Here is a 17,566-nt window from a genome sequence, read left to right as displayed (position 1 = left end):
ATAAAGTGCAGTAAAGAGCAGTCAATGGTTTTGTATAAGTTTTGATTAAATAATTAAAAACTTTTATTGAACGATTAAAATGGAGTAATGTTAGATTTATATTAAGAAAGTTTCCATATTTTTATAAAAGCTAGTATTTATTATGAAGTATACGTACTTATCACTTAATCAAGTTGAGCGGTATCGCCGTACATGTACGGTGGTCAATTTTTGACTGTTTTGAGTTACCAAAGATAACTGAATAAATAGTATATAAAAAAATTATACTTGAATGATATTTTTTAAATTTTATTTAAAGTAAATAATTTTTATAGAAAATAATACCAATAAATTTAAGAGTGCAAAATAAATAAACATTGCAAAAAATATTTTACAATAATTTTATGAAAAATATTGAGAGTTAAATGAGAAGTATCTGAAGCATTTGATAGGATATAGAGATTTACACATTTATACTTACTACAAGAAATAAATATTTAACGAGAAGCTAGGTGAGTTAATTAAGAAGATATTGTTAAAAACTTCGTTTTTGTACAATATAATCTTAAAAGGAATAAAAAAACACAATCTTACTATTATACAATTGGCGAAAATTTATTACTTATTTTTAATATTATTTATTCAATAGTGTGTTTCATTTTTTGTTATTTAACTATTTATTATTATTTTTTTTTATTTCCTTGGAAGCGGGTGGGAACGCCCAAAAAGAAAAAAAAAATATTTTGTATCAAAATAAAGCCGATGCAGTGCTAAAAAAAATAAACATCTGATTTAATTCTAGATATGTATATTATTCTGGAATTTTAAAAGAATCCTGCTTATCGATTATAAAGAAAAGGACGATATCATAATATGAAAGCACTACCTGTTTATTGTATGCCAATTAAATATAACTATAGAAGAAAAGGTTAAAAGAAGAAATTCCAAAAAGGTGCTCTGATTTTACACTACAATGAATCTGTTCATACGACGTTATGTGTACGTGTAGTTCAATCACATTAAATATGTTTCAAAAGTGTTTATATTCGTAAGTTATATCTGTATATAATCTGAGTTTTGAATCACCCTTTAATTATATGCATCTTACAGCCTTAATTTTCCAAAGTGCCAAGCAACCAAGTCTTTAATTAAGCTTATTTATAGACCGTGTGTTTACTTGATATATATTAAATTCGCACTTTGTTTGGAAACATTTGCATTTTTGGACCCTAAAGCAATTAATTTACTCTTAATTTACAATTAATATTGCTTATAACCGACTGCGTTACCGTATTATATTACTTTAATTAGTTGATCCTGTGAATTAATTACGCTTTATTGGACATTTTACCTTTGCCGAGTAAATATCATACGATGCTATTTTAATATAATTATTCATCATTAAGTCTAATTATGTTTACCATATTTATGTATCAAACAAAACTATGGGAAATAGGAAGTATCGTATGACCTATGTCGGTCTTATTTCAGAGCTCGGTCTATACCGGAGAGGTTGTAAATTTTGCACAAAATTAGTTCTGCCTGCTCGTCGACAGTTTCGCTTTTGCCTCACACCTACGTTTCATTAATCAATGGCGGTTTTTACAAAAAAGGGTACACGAATGTCGGGGCGTAAATATTTACACAATAAAGGAGGAAAAGCTGATGATTGATTAAGTCACATGATGCTGTTTTTAGTGATTCAATAAAATATAATTAATCATGTAATAAATGATTGAAATAATAAACTTTAATAGACTGACTTAATTTATGTTTATATGGATTATATGAGCTTCCAGACAATGTTGCATTTTATGGTTTGAAGGAAAAACTTTTTTTCCTCGAGAAAGAAAATGCCTCAAGTAATACAAGTTAACCCCCGGAGGCGTTGGTCATTTGTCACAATTACAGAAGCGAAACATTTCCCCGGTTCTTTCCAAATAAATAAATATGTGGAATGACAAAGTCCGAGTATTAAATGTCGAAGCTACAAATCCAATACACGAAAGCGGACCCAAATAGATTTATATTTAAAGACACTATAAATGACTCTGAATCACGCGATCCTTTGTCTTGTGTTCTTATTTATAATACGTATCATATATTTTATATGAAATTAAAGGCGACCGATGTATTTTTTGCTGAAATAAACCAATGTATTTCTTGCTAGAATATCAATGATATTTTCTTTACAAAAATATTTATTTTGATACACCTTTAAAATAAAGCATTTAATAAATATTTAATTATTCCGTAATAAACCATTTTGTGTGTATTTTTTATTGTTAGATAAATATGCATTAGAAAGTAAACAAAGCAGATTACTGAATTCCAATGAATTAAAATGAACTATACGTATTAAAAAAAAGATGTTTATATAATTGACTGAAAATAAACATCTTTATTGATACCGTTGCGTATTCAAAGAGTGGCTGTGATCTCAAACAAGGAACAGATTCTAAGTAATTATTCTGAACGCGTCGTGGGCTATTACAGGGTCCGTGGGACAGCTGCTGGTCCAAGTCAGGGGTCGAATTCAGGGTCTGACAGGGTTGTTTTTGGACGATTAGACGATCATAATCCATCAAAGTGGGATCTGTTCTCGAAAATAGACATGACCAGCCAAAAAATATGAGCACATATACAGGATGGCATAAAAAATATTTTTTAAATGCTGGTGTCTATTAAAATGCCAAAATTTTAATATTTAATTAAAAAACGTAAATTAATAAGTAAATAAATATTTTTTTGTATGAGTTCATCAGTGACAATGGATGCCTTTTTACTTTACTTATCAGTAGGGGTCAGCAAACTACGGTTTGCGAGGCAATTTCAAAGTAAGCGCTATAACGGATCGGCTAACCATAGAGTTAAGGAGTTATAACCGTATGTTGTGATCCTATTGATTTGCATTCCTATGTGACGTTACGCAGTTATAATTCGACAGCGTCTTAACTGCTCCGTATAACGCTTTTTGTGACAATACGTTCTCATTTCAAATCCTGTAGAAATTCATCATGTCACTGTCTAAGCCAAAAAAAGTCTAGTATACTTCAAATGTCGTGATTTTAAACCAAAATAAAATGTGAGTTATTTTGTTATCGAATTTGATGACGAAGCAATATTTTTATTGTGTCTGTACTAAAAAAATACAATAAGCATTAGCGTTACCATAAATAAAATTTAGTTATGACTAAAATCAGTTTACGTAAAGCTTATTTATTAATTATAAAAGAAAAAACATTTACTGATGGTAAATTATAAAGTTAAAATAGATTTATTTTAATAATAGGTTAAAATAGATTTATTTCAATCTATATATTTTTCAGTTAATAAAGTTACCAGAAAGGTTGAGCACATTGTGTGTAACATCAATAGCCAATTAAATATCAAAATAAATTATTTAAAAAATCTTTTTCCGTCTCACTAAGTGATTCTTTTCTGAATCCAGGTTTGCGAAATAGCAAATATTTTGTTAAATTAAGGATTGGGTAAAAATAGTAACACTAAATACCTATTTTTAGTGAGCTATCGGTATGGATCACAATAATTATTTTAGAAGTCAATGCTATGTTTGAAGTAAATGAAAAGTATGCTTTTATAAATAATCTGCATGGAACAATTAAAGACGATAATATTTTTTTAATAGAGTTATTCCAAAGTAAAATCCACTAAAATGGTAAAAGAAATATACGTGTAACAAGTACAATTAGAAAAAAAATGAGACTTGTGTAAAATCAAAGTGTACAAAACATTATTAATTGTATTATAATATATAACAGCAGGTACGTTGTGAGAAACATCTCAATTAATCATGTGTTATTGAACCCGTTAATATAGCGATAAACTTTATCTCTCTCCTGAACTTAATTGTCGTCAATTCCGTGACACTTTTTTATTAGAAATGGAAGCCGAATATCCTAAATTGCTCTACCATACAACAGTTCAATGTATTAAAGTTTTATTATTTTTTTATAAATTTTTGAAACATAGAAAACCAGTCCTTGGTTATTGTTATCAAATACTAAATGGCTTTGGATTTTTTATTTGCAACAAATATCATGGTACTTTTTAAGAAATTAAACTTAAAACACAAGTGGAAAACAATGCTCATATATTAAACTTACGCCTCGTTTGAAAATTTGGAAGAAATTTTACTTTTATTTTGCTTCATGTTCCGCCGAGTCTAAAATAATATATGATCTAGCCCTTCACAACAAAAAAATTGTAGACCACTGTTTCGAACAGAAACAAGTTCGTGATGAATTTTAGTAGCAGTTTTTTTTTTGTACAGGGAAAACGGATCCAGTATTATTTATCACGACCATTTTAAGCACATACAGTCACGCGTTAGCCCTAACTGAATATTTACATATTAGTATCTGAGAATATAATTATTTAAATTATGAAATAAAAAATATAACACTGTTTTGAATGGTTCGCTATTTAAATTTTAGTTAATTAATCAGTCAATCTATAACTCTGGATATATATTAATATAACCTTAAAACTAAAATACGTTTGCGTATTGTATTAAAGTTTATATTTTTTATTTGCCCTTATATATATTATATATATACATATATTTAAAGGCAATATGATAAATATATTTATTTTTATCCGTACATCTATTCAATTTATAAAACACTCAATAAGTGGATATATACAATAAAATAACGTATGTTATTGAATCTAAAAAATAAATATTTTTCCCACTTTGGAACTTTTTCCCGTTGGGAAATTGTAGCTTGCGGGGAACGGCACTGTTTTCGCCTTTGAACACAACTTATCGAGTGACTCGGAAATGTATGCGGAAATAAATAATAAAAAAGTTCCAACGCACAGTACGGAAAACAAAAAAAAACAGGGCAGAGGATTTCGACGTGTCGGAGACGCGGTCACATCTGGGGAGTATAATTCAAAACCGCCCCTTGCCCGCGGGCCGGCGTATTCAGTCGGCGAAAAAATAAAGGTAATTGGAAAAATGTCGACAGTTTAATTAATGCCGCCCTGCGTGTCGACAGTTCTCAAACATCGATTAAACGCTGACGCGATATTAATGGCCTATTCATACGCCGTGGATTTAATTAAAAACCGTTAAACGGTCGAGGGGATGAAAAAATGGAGACCGACAATGAAGCCTTATTGCTATCGAAGCACGCTTCAAAGATCAAAGCCGTTTTTTGTGTTTAATCTGTGTACTATATTACCTAAATCTCATTACTTGTGAGATCAAAAATTATCAAACGCTTTAGTGATTTTCTGAATGCAAATATAACAATTTCCGACACAATGTAATCATATTATGGCGAGGGATATTCAGAAAATAAAGGTACAGCGTTTAGAAAATATTTATAATGCATTTAATTTTCAGATTATTTTTAAAACACCCCTTACGAATTTTCTAATCTTAAATAACAGTTACGGAGGCTTTGTCTTGATCCTTGGGTCAGGGGTATACTTTTTGTTAAAACAAAGTTTGTTTTTAAATATGAAATATGCTGTGCAACAATTAAAAATGTTGTCCATATGTGCGTTCATAGTCTGCAAGCGTTTCCAAAGTGGATTTGCTCTGAATTTATAACGTTAAGCTGGACCAGTGGATGCGAAGAGAGAAGCGGCAGCTTCTGCGATCTTCACTAATCTAAAGTTAAGTCCCCTGTTCAACTTCAAGTTAAAGAGCTTATGAAAATTCAATGCTTTAAACCCTGAAGTGTCTGAGAGGAAGTCATTCTTGGGTACCCGGGTTCCCATATTTATATTCATGACCTCCTCCATTAACTATTTTGTTGTCCAAATGGGACAACCAATTACAGAAGAGTGGCAATTTTTTTCAAAGCAAATTGGCCGTTTTGAGGTTAAGGTATAGTATTATATTTATTGTAACTTAATAAGTTGTTAAAATGTTTCTCACTGTGGTGTCCTATTTTACTGAAGAAACACATTTTATCGGGATTTGCTGTTACCAGCCATTTGTCAAACCATTTCTGAATGGTGTCGAGTTTTTTTTTGAAGGTGAAGTACTTTTCAGTAAGGATTTTAGTATGGCGTTATCGTCCGCGAATAGGGCAGTAATGACCTTTTTGTTTTGTTTTGAAGGAAAATCGCTGGTAAAAATAGTAAATAAAAGAGGTCCTAGTATCGCTCCCTGAAGAACGCCTGCTATAATAGGTCTAGGACTAGATAAATGGTTTTATAATTTAATACGGAATGTCTGTTTTCGAGAAAAGATTTTTAAATTTTGACCAGTTCTATTGGATATTTGAATTTAATGAGTTTATATAGTACCCCATAGTGGTAAACTCTATCAAACGCTTCCAGAAATACTGCTCCTGTTGACATTTTTTTATCAAAGCCCGTTTGTATGTGATCCACAACTCGATGTAGCTGTTGCGTAGCCAAATGCGCTGTTCTAAATCTGAACTGCTCTTTAGCTAAAGTATTATTATCGATCACGTGTCTTAATAATTTAGATTGAATTAGTCTTTCGAAAATTTTATTTTGTAAAAGACTAATCGGTCGATAGCTCGCTGGAATAGTTGGATCAGTACCCGGTTTACGTAGAACTATTACGTTTGCTTGTTTCTATGCCGTAGGGATGCCGCGTTTATGATATTATTTAAAAAATTGATGGCAATTGGTGGAAGGAATTTGAATGCTTTATAAGGAATGGAATCATTTCCTGGTGCTTTACGACTGGGGAGTGTTCGAAGAATGTTTTCAAGTTCCGAAGACGAGGTTGGGTTAATACTATTATGGGTTTTATTGAGATTACTTTTAATTGTTTTTTCTATCTTATTCTTAAAGTTATCGTTAGTTAGGGATAGATTAAATGTGCACTGGTTTTGCAGGCTATCTGCGATTATTTTTTGAATAAATTTTTGACATATTCAAGATAGTTCCTCAAGGAGTTCCTGGTGTAGGATCTCCATTTCCTCCCTGAGGTTGGTCAAGTCTGAGGTATGCTCACTTACTTGAGTGCTTAGTGAGTCCACGTCAAAGATTGGTTCCGTCATGACAGAGCAGGTCTTGAAGACCGATGAGTCAGCGGAGGAAAACCGTCGTTGAAGTGGTATGGTCAGAACGTGTATCTCGTCCGGAAGCCGAAACAAGACCAATAACTAAACGAATCTTACACTCACGGAATTAGATCTGCAACGTTTATTTTAAACACACGCTGCAAGCGCAATGTTGCTGTGGCTGGGGCCTCGTAAAATCTTCTTATTTATTTTTAAATAATCCCCTTTATGACAACCAGTTTTTTAACTGCAATAATGAGTATAACTATATTTGGCATTTTGTGAACTTTGTTTGCAAATTAAATTTTATTGCTGAATATTTAAGAGGAACCCTTTAATATGAATATATAATAACTAGTTTTGAATATGCTGAAAAACAAGGGAGAGCTTATGAAAGTAGTATAAATTACCCGAAAGCTTGCTATATTTATTACCTATTGAACATATTATTAATATATCATACATATTTAAATAAAAAATATTAAAAATTGAATCATAAATATTCATAAACTAATGTTGTATTTTATAAAATCAGACGATATAAATTTAGCGTTTCTGAAAAGGACTTATTTATTGTTACTAAATGACACTAATAATTATTTAGAGCTATCGTTGCAGATAATTCGCAAAAATCTAGACTGTTCCACAAAAATTGTATATCAGCAAAAAAGTTTGCCGAAATTTTCATTTCATTTATCATTTTTCTTTCACATTTTTTTTTGCAGATAATAATTTTTTTTTATTTAAATCATATTTTATTAAAACGAAAAATATATTATAAACATACAGCAACACGATATGCCATTGCTATAAGTCAATGAGCTGGGTTTAAATTTCATAAGGGTCCTAGTATTTTTAAATTTTTATCGTGTCTGGAAGATTAAAATTAGTAAATAGTATATGATTATATTTCCGATCGATCATAGTATATTAGATTTTTCTAGATGTTTCTAATCTCACGAATAAATACCGTCCTAAATAAAATAAAATAGAGCTAATTGTACATTGATTGTAAGCTGAAATAATTTAACGATGTGTTACGATATGTATATAAAATTTCTGCAATATACTGATATACTGCCGGATGCTTTTGGTCAGATAAATAGATTAAACTCAGTTTTAAACGTTTTGTGGCTATATTCTGGCACTGACTCAGGCGATTAAAATAATTAATTAATCCGGATTTTCTCTCGCCTGAATAGTAGTACGTGCACCAGTGTTCCATAAAATTTTGTTGCAGAATTATAAATTATATACACGTTATAAATTGTAAATATAATAATTAAACTAATAAATGAGATTTTTTTAATATTTTTTTTACGTTGATTAATTGCTTTTACATTTTTAAACTATTAAGGAGGACACAGGATCGATAATTATAAACATGGATACCATATTTTACACAACACTCTCTTTGATGAAACCACGCGGGAGGGTCCGAACCAACAATGGGTCGGAGTAATATAAATTTTATCGGTCGTAATACGGTTTTGGAGGTTCGAAAATGTAATTTTAGATTCTGTGTCGTATTTTAAGCCGATGTCCGCGCGTGTCCGTACAATGGCGTAATTGGACCATTCTGATCGTAAAATGCTTCGAACATAGCCGACCGATACATCACTCATTGACTAAAGTCTCAGAAGCATTTTCTATCGCAGATAATAAAATTGTTAAAAAGCTTTCGCTTTCAAAATAATACGACATCACTGGTCCTTTTATTTTTACCGAATTATAGAGTTTTGCTTAAGAACACGATCATGCGATGCGAATTTGTACATAGTGAAATTAATTTTTTGCAAATATGCTGGAAAGTTATTGATTGATTATATTAATGTGAGCAGTCCAATTATTAAATAAAATATTTAGAAATAATATATACATTTATCATACCAGCACGATAGTAATATAAGTTAGTGTTTATTACCTAAAAAACTTAGGTTTAAATTATATATATATATATATATATATATATATATATATATATATATATATATATATATATATATATATATATATATATATTCTATATTTAAATACATTTATATGCATGGAATACTAGCTTTATGCTGGTGCACCATGCTCAGAAAAAAATCAATTATAGATTTTGAGGCCGAAGAGGTGTGATTTTGAATGCTAATAAACCCTAAAAAAATTGACAATAGCTTATTTTATAAAAATATATAAATTACCACATGTATAGAGAAATTAAGATGCTACGATCAGTCGGTAAAGTTAAAATGGCATGTCAAGTTAAATTATTGTCAACTGTGATTTCGGTGCAGCAGCTGGGATTTGTCGAATGTGATCTCATGATGTTCTCTAGAGATTTGAAATGTATACTAGTATCTAATAATAATATTCTGAAATGTAAAAAAAACTACGATGCCTGAAATTGTATTTGAATAATTAAGATCGCATGTCACGCGAAGAGTGATCTGAGCCCGCAAGCTACTTGAAAACAGCAAATATCTTTTTAATTTACGTTTTAGGCATTTATCTTACAGAGTTAAAGAATATGCTACTGTTGGAATTAATAAAATGGAGGCTGTTTAAGTGAAAAGCATATAATGTTATCATCATATTATATTTTTTCATATCTAAATAAGGGCAACGTCACAAATAAGCGCGGACAAATGAGCGTGTGTCAAAATAGCGCTGCGTCATAAAAGCGCTTACCAAAGTAGCGCTGTAACAAAATAGCGCGCGTCAAATGCGCAGACAGTCATATGAGCGTTTGACAAAAGAAAGCACATCATAAGAGCGCAAAAATACTTGAAGAAAATTAAAAAATATATATTTTAGGAATGAGGTATACAAAATATAGGTAAATTGTGAAAAATTTACAAGGAATAAAAATTCACGAAACATAGGCGGTAAAATTAATATTTTATGTGTCAGAGCGTATTAACGATTAAAATGATTTGTCAATGAAAACATTATTATTTATGAATTATTACGTACATACGAAAGTATGGCTCCCCATTCCCATACGTACGATATACTTATATATTTTGTACTAAAATGAAACGCTGATTTAAAATTTATCATTACGTTTGTTTTATAATGTTTCATTAAATTGACAAATATTAATATTATTAATTAAATAATAAATTATAAATAATTTTTTTAAATTATTAATAAAATATTATTATCTATCGACTCGACTTTCAATGAATGCGTATAATAGGGCAGGTATACGGCCCCTCAGTAGTTAGATATAATTCCTACTACTATTACTATCACAGTAATAATCACACATTTAATATCAAATTCATCGTCACTTTCTTAAACATCCATTATTATATCGTCATTCGTAATTATATGGATAATTTCTAAAAGTAAAACAAAATATGTATTTATAAATAATTAAAACACATATTACTAAATCTGTTTTACGCGACTTAGTAATTTAAAAGCTCTAAAAGACTAATATTATTATTTGAATTGCCGCTAAAAATGTCGATACCCAGATCGATAGTTGTCAATCGCTCATTTTAATAGTGCGAGCGAAATAGCTTTTTTCTAATCCTTTTATTCCATAACAGACACACAATATTAAGTAACAATTATGCACAATAAGAGCATATAATCCCGTTTCATCCCATATCATAAAAATATAGATACATTTGAAGGAAAAAATCAGTTTAAGGGGATTAATTAATAACTTAAAACTGTCAAGTAAGCGTTATGCGGTCTTAACACAGCTCGATTCGGCCATATTCCGATGAAAATTTTTACAATAAACTTACACTCGTAAATTTAAGATTATTGACTTATATGCATAAGTTTAGAATTCAATATTACTTAACTGTGTTTACCAGAAGCTTTTTTACCATTAATAAATTGAAATTGGCAAAATTAGCTCCAATACAAAGCCAATAAATGCATTGAAAGTTTTGAGTGCAACGCTTGGAATACGATGTTGAGTTACTAGCACAAAGGGTTAACTATATGACACAGAAAATTCCGAAGACATTTCCTTGTCAACCGCATGATGCCTAGAATTGTAAATATCGCGCTTTCGGCGTCAATCGGCGTCCCTTCCCCCGCGAGGCCGGGGAAGGGACGCGTCGCATCGCGTCGGTTGCCTTGCATAGTAACTATATTATAAACACTAATTTGAATTATACACTGCTTAATTTTAACACATACACTAAATTACACTATCACTTTATAATTAAAAACATCGAAACGGATATTATTATAAAAAATATGAACGAGAACACTTCGAGAAAAATGTAACAAAAGAATTTATTCGGCCGTTTACGACCGTGGTCGCATAGCTACTGGTATTTTTTTTAAATATTTTTAGATGCATCCAGACAATTCAAGATTATGCTTCATTAAAAATAACAAATGTCATTCACCTCTTTGTCTATTTTTAAAATATTTATCTCTAATTCGAATTATTTTAATGCAAGTTGTTTGTTTATTTTTAAATATGTATCTCTCGTTCGATTTATTTTAATGCGAAAGTGACACGAAGGTCACCTTTGTTGTTGACTTGTTGACCTTCTAAAAGTATAATGTCGATGATTTCAAGTTTTATATTATTTAAATCTAATTTATATGTGCCAAATTTACGACATTTTCAAATGACGTTCTTTCGTTGAAAATAGTGAAAAATATATACTTTTATTACATATTGATAATATGGGGGTTAGGGGGGGCTGAACAAAACTATATTTTGAAATTTATTTTATAAACATATTATGTATTTATTTTTATTGAAAATTAATTTTATTTGACGCTCCTTCTTACAAAAGTCAGCAATAACCGCATTATATAATCAGTGTATTGTTTTTCTTTAATTTGTCTAAATGTTTTTTTTCGATTGATATTAATGCAAGAGCTGACAATCTATTCTCACTTTTTTTAATAATGTGTCTGATTCGCTTAGAAAATACAATAATTCAACATAGTTGCCTTCATTTACGGTATTATTATTTTCAGTGTCCTCGAAAAGAAAGTTCTTGTTTAGATAAAAAGCAAATCCCGTCAATTAATTTGGAAATAATATATCTGTTTGCAGTAACTTTCTTATTATTTAATTCAACATTTGCCTTAAATTGAGCACTGAAGAAATCATCGATACGATTTTCTTTACTATTTTTTTTTAATTGTATAATAGCGCATATGTGAGGTTGAGAGCATTCGTACTTTTTACGAGCTTCACTTAAATTGTAATAAATTTAAAAATATAGTGTTTATTCCCATTCCCTCTATTTTACGAATTTATCCACTAAAAGTAAAGACTTTGATAATATATAAGCGCTAGATTACACTTTGTCGAATGGTGAATGAGTTTTTTCTGTCTAAATAGGTTAGAGGAAAAATTCACACCATTTTTTAACAGGTATTTTTAGATATGGTTTAAGCATACTATGATTTCGAATATTTTGGCTAGTGTTAATAAAATCGACAAGGGTCTATAATTATCTATATTATATTTGCTTTCGTTTTTATGTATAATAATCATAAAAACCAAAACAAGTTGTCAAAGATATCGCTAGTGCTTTTGTTGTTAAACATGAAGCGAGGCTCCAACAGCACGTCAACATCAAGGCAGCAAACTCTTCAATATAGACAACTTGAAAATAACGCTAAAGAGGACTAAGCCCTTCAAACTGGTCTAGTTCATTTAGTGATTGTGTAGTGTAAAAAAGGAAACTTTTGAACACCAATGGGTGAACTACTGTTTAAAAACATAAATTATAAAACATAAGAGTAAAATTAATAGTTGGTCATAAACAAGACCATTTTTAATAATAAAAAAATATATGGAAGTCACATTCGTAAGTTTTCATACACCGAGGAAATTTTTATGTTTTATCATCACAAATTAGTTTTTGTTTGTGTTTACCTCGTTGTAACGCATTGCGCTAACGCCTGTCATGTCGGAATCCTTGGCAAACATATTGCAAACAAACTAGATTTTATATTTATGTATGTCATACCTAACAAATATTAAAAGGCAGACGATAAACGGATACCTTAACAAAGTAATAATTGATTTTTCAACGTGCAAAAAAACTAGTGAATAAACATATAAATTTTCAAACGTTTCACGTCAATTACAGTCTTCAAACTTTATTGCGAATGAATACAATACAATTTTGATTTAGACAAGCAGACACAAAGAAAGCCACATACGGTGACATATTTCCAAATAATTCCTAATACCACGCCATTTTGTCTCAAACCCCTGTGAGAATTTCCAAAATTTTCGCGTTCAATATTGAACTTTCTTCGTTCCTATCTCCGAGAATTCAATCAAAACGAAACAAACCGTACAAAACGGCAATGACAATCAATTTTTTGTATTTCAGTGCCAGCGCGATATGAATATTTATGGAATTCTTGAAAAGTTTGCAATCACCGAATGGTCTCATTGTTTCCTTTGTTGCGTTTAAAAATTTTAGCGATGGTACGTATGTATGTAAATCTGTTTTACGCAATTTTACACGTTTCGTTTTGAATCTAAATTGAAAATTAATATTTACATTGTCAAATCGGATTGAGACCAGCCCTAGGGGAGATGGGTCTCAAAATTCGACCCCTAATAAGAAACTCCAACCCTTAATTAAACGCAATCGCTTATTGCCAATTAATCTTGATGAAATATGCTCTACAAAGTATATACCCGAAGAAGTTCATTTATAAAATATATATTCAGATATAAATGAACAATCTTATCATAACAAGTGTTTTATTAAAATGTAACGTTACATACTCTATTATTTTAAATGCTGGGAATTCAAAGAATTGTAGAGAAATGTTAGATTAAACAAGCTCCTATTTTGCGTTCAAAATTCATCGAATACAAGTAAGCGATATAATCGTAATTAAATCTTTTATTTATAACACTAGTATTTAACTGTCTAAAGAAAAAATGTATAAGCTTTGATTTAAATAAACATAAAATATAAAAAGCGTTTAAGCATATTTTGCTTAACCCTTTATTTATTATATTCGAAAAATGCGAGCAAAAAGCAAACCCTAAATATTTAATAACTTAAAATATTTGCTTTAAAAAGTATGATCTAAAAACGGCAAAAGTCCTGTATAGACTAAATTTTATATAAACATTAAAGTCTGCTTTTCATTTATCTGATAATGTTTTGTTATTTTTTAAAAAATTATCATACTTTTCAGATATTGAATTTGCAATTAAGGGTTTTCTTAAGTAATTTAAAAAGATATGTTTACCTTTTATTAAAATTCGTTTATTTAACATTTTTATGCTATATTTTTATTATCAAATTGAGTTACAGTTTTAAAGAATAATCTTTTTATTATAAATTGGAAAAAAACTTTTTTTGAGTCTAAGAAAACATTATTTAAGTACACATTATAATCATTATAACGTACAATATATACGTTTATGAAGTGTACATAATAAACTCTGATTTAAACAAACTCATATAAAGCAGAGTTTCATACTGAAACAAATACTAATTATACACTTTTAAAACAAATTTATTTTTTCTAAAAAAACATTAAAAAATTGCCTATTTTATCATTTAAGATTATTATTTTCTCAATTGTATTAAGTTTTATTTTATAAATATTATTTATGGTTATTATTATTTACAATATTTAAAATAAAAATAAATTTTACTATTGAAAATATAATAATTCGGACCATTTTCTTTTGAAACAATACTTTAATTCTCAATTAAAAACAGTCAATTGAATAAATGCAGCAAATAACAAAGTCGTCATAGAGGAACATCCGAGAACTATAACTATTTGTTACTACTAAGCAATAGGTATTGTACTTAAATAAAGTATTGTGTAATTGAAATACGCGTTGCAGTGGCGTAGCTATTTTGGGGCGATGAGGGCGGGCCGCCCCGGGCGGCACTTGCTTGGGGGCAGCATATTTGCGATGGGATCGTCTAGTGTGGTACTTAACCCTAAATGCACTAATATATATATATATATATATATATATATATATATATATATATATATATATATATATATATATATATATATATATATATATATATATATATATATATATATATCCGCGAATAGCAAGAGCTTAACAAATTAATTATTTTAAGAAATGCTGATTTTATGACCATACAAAAAATGTTTTTTGGCGGCAATTTTAAGGATCGCTCCGGGCACTACATACCCTAGCTACGCCACTGACGCGTTGAAACAATAGGATTGTTTTGTTTATCGGGATGCATTTATAATGGTTTCGTACCGCACCCCAAAATATCATTTATTAGAGAAAAAGTACGTTTGAAAAGCGGTGCTTGACAATATTACTTAATTTGTTGAAATCAGTTTTTATATTTTTTCAAGCTCTGTTTCTATATAAAAGGGTTCATGATTTTTTAAGCAAAAAATAGCGAGATCTTAACATACACTTAGCAATAAAATATATATTTTACATTTTTCGTACTGAACTACCTGCTACAAAATTTATTATCAACATGATAACTAAATTACATATATATATATATATATGTTGACTCATAATAACTTGTGCAATGAAAAATATACTGTTTGAACTACCCAGCATCGCACCATTTGCCACCAAACCCCAAAAATATAGAATAATATTATGATCATAAAAATGATTTTCTTATTTTACATTAATAATACTTTGATAACTATTTTTTAATACTTATATTTAAATATAATACATAATACTGTGTTTTTGTTTACATATAATAAATTTATAACACAAAAAAACATTATTGATTAAAATTTCAGGGAAAAAACTAAAAACCTATTTAATATAAATTAAATAAAGACAAAAAAGAGTAAAATACCAACTGAAAAATAATAAGTTAAATAATCCGACCCTCCAAAATGTGTGCTTCTGTCTTTAAAGCAATATATGCTTTGATATGTTGTGATAATCTTTAAATTTTAGTCGATTTTAGATTATTTAAGATTGAGTGTATTAAATGATTTTTATTAAACAATTTTCTTTAATGGTTAGTATATACTACTTATTTTAAAATTGTTTTAAATACAATAATAAAAATGTGCATTAAGCAATGATTTACAGCTCTCGTATACTTTAATTTTATTTTTGCTTTTATTAAATATTGGTCTAAGGGTCGTGATGACGGCAAGCAATTAAGGCTGATTTTTATAAAATTTAAACCTAGGTTAATTATTTTTAACAATGTATTTATAGCTTCATTTCCAATTTTATGACTAGCTATATATTGTTAAAACAATTACATAAATATACTATTTGTCAACAATAACGCTGCATAAAATGGGGTGTGTCCATGTAAGATGTTCAAAAATATGCATGCTTTTTAATAAGCTTTTAAAAGAGTTTAGAAGAATTTGATTTAAAAAAAAATTACGATTTTCTAAACTACTCTAATTAGCCTTTTTTTTGCATTGATAATCCAAAAAGCACATTAATAATCAGATAAGAATAAATCTTTCCAAGTAGGATTAGGCAGATTGTAAACATAGTATATGGGGCTTTTCACAAAGTAACGCTATAAAATTTGCCTGTCGATGAACTGAACTTAAATCTGGTATTTCTCGAATTTCCTTCTGTAATCTGGTCCTTTGATTATTTGCGTCATATTGAAATTTGTTTTCCTTAACGATTATCCAGTTCTCTGTCCATTAATATTATAAAGTTTTGAGGCCGTAATAGCGTTGTTACTTTGCACCCAAAATAGACACCAAAAATTTTTATTTTGTATAATTTATCACAGAAAAATAGCGTCGAGTTGTATTTCGTAGATTGCGTGCTAGTGGAAATCTGTTTAAGATTGTTTTAACCCTAAGGGGTGTGACTTTGTAGCCAGAAAGACTAATGGATACTATAATAATATATATAATATTAAATATATTGTGACAATCTATGGTAGATGAGTATCGTTATTCACTGAGCGGTGGTGGAGAAGCTGGCGGAGTGACAAATTGTTACATATTTTTTACTCTCGATTCGAAACAGCTCTGGCAAATCACAGATGCTAATTATAGTGGATCAATTGCATTGCTTGATTATTCAACCAACAACATATGTTCACGACTTAAAGTAAACTGTAAGTAATGCAGAGAATATTATCAGTTTTTACAAGCTCTATCGCGTATAGTTTATGCATAAAAAAATATTTTTTCGGATGCTTAAGAGTAGTTAATGGGACGGATGTGCTAGCAGGTAGGTGGTCTACGATTTTTTTAAATATTGTGCAATTGTGATATTGAGTATTTTCTTGTATTGTTAAATCTGGCGAGCTGGTTATTTCCATTTCATAATATTTGAGATGATCATTTGAACTACGTCAATGTTAACGGTGCTACTAGTTGGATCCCCCCCACAATATCTACCATAATATACTGTATTAATTTAATCACATACTACACCTATATATAATATATATTTATATATGTATATATATATATATATATATATATATATATATATATATATATATATATATATATATATATATATATATATATATATATATATATATATATATATATATATATATATATATATATATATATATATATATATACATATACATATATAAATATATATTGTATTGCTGATGCACACC

The 17,566-nt window shown here is 29.1% G+C and overlaps 1 protein-coding gene across 2 annotated transcripts in view; it reads right to left on the bottom strand.

Moving 5' to 3' along the window:
• The window catches only part of gogo (thrombospondin-1 like protein golden goal), a 141,434-nt gene that overhangs the window by 72,358 nt on the left and 51,510 nt on the right, over positions 1–17,566 (bottom strand). Inside the window, exons 1-2 of one of the 2 annotated variants that reach the window (XM_088186234.1) lie at positions 11,151–11,291; positions 6,954–7,245 (exon numbers count right to left, since the gene is read on the bottom strand). The exons of the other annotated variant lie outside the window; for it this stretch is intronic. The gene's annotated coding sequence lies outside the window, so the exon portion shown is untranslated. Of the gene's footprint in view, positions 1–6,953; positions 7,246–11,150; positions 11,292–17,566 lie in introns of those variants that run through there. 2 annotated transcript variants of the gene reach the window in all.

The sequence above is a fragment of the Plectrocnemia conspersa genome, unplaced genomic scaffold (assembly GCF_051122295.1).
Source record: "Plectrocnemia conspersa isolate PC_06_02 unplaced genomic scaffold, ASM5112229v1 ptg000005l, whole genome shotgun sequence".
Lineage (NCBI taxonomy): Eukaryota > Metazoa > Arthropoda > Insecta > Trichoptera > Polycentropodidae > Plectrocnemia > Plectrocnemia conspersa.
The sequence above is the reverse complement of the archived record's forward strand: the minus strand, read 5'-3'. Positions and strand labels throughout refer to the sequence as shown.